Source organism: Penaeus monodon, chromosome 31 (genome assembly GCF_015228065.2).
Source record: "Penaeus monodon isolate SGIC_2016 chromosome 31, NSTDA_Pmon_1, whole genome shotgun sequence".
Taxonomy (NCBI): Eukaryota; Metazoa; Arthropoda; class Malacostraca; order Decapoda; family Penaeidae; genus Penaeus; species Penaeus monodon.
The window spans coordinates 29,731,043-29,731,275 of record NC_051416.1 but is presented as its reverse complement, the minus strand read 5'-3'; the positions used below and the strand labels follow the sequence as shown (position 1 = coordinate 29,731,275).

General features: G+C 52.8%; 1 long non-coding RNA gene across 1 annotated transcript in view; it reads left to right on the top strand.

Moving 5' to 3' along the window:
* Positions 1-17: 17 nt before the first annotated feature.
* LOC119592860 overlaps positions 18-233 on the top strand; it is a 19,293-nt gene continuing 19,077 nt past the window's right edge. The window contains exon 1 of the long non-coding RNA XR_005230486.1: positions 18-201. This is a non-coding gene — a long non-coding RNA (uncharacterized LOC119592860). The remainder of the gene's footprint in view (positions 202-233) is intronic.

Sequence of the window (233 nt, the reverse complement as noted above, 5' to 3'; positions counted from 1 at the left end):
AGGGGCACGAGGGCCACGGAGAGCATGAGGGTGAAGGGTAGATAGACGGAAAGAGGGAGCAATGAGGGGGGCGGGCGCGGTTGTCAGGTAGAAGCCGTCACGGGGCGTCAGTGTTGAGGACTCCGTCATACCTTGTAGTGCCAACCCCGGGTGTATTACAGGCTGGGTTTCCAATTACCCGTTCTTTTTTTTTAATCAGAGGTAAGTGCTGTTCTTTTCTATATTTTAGTGGT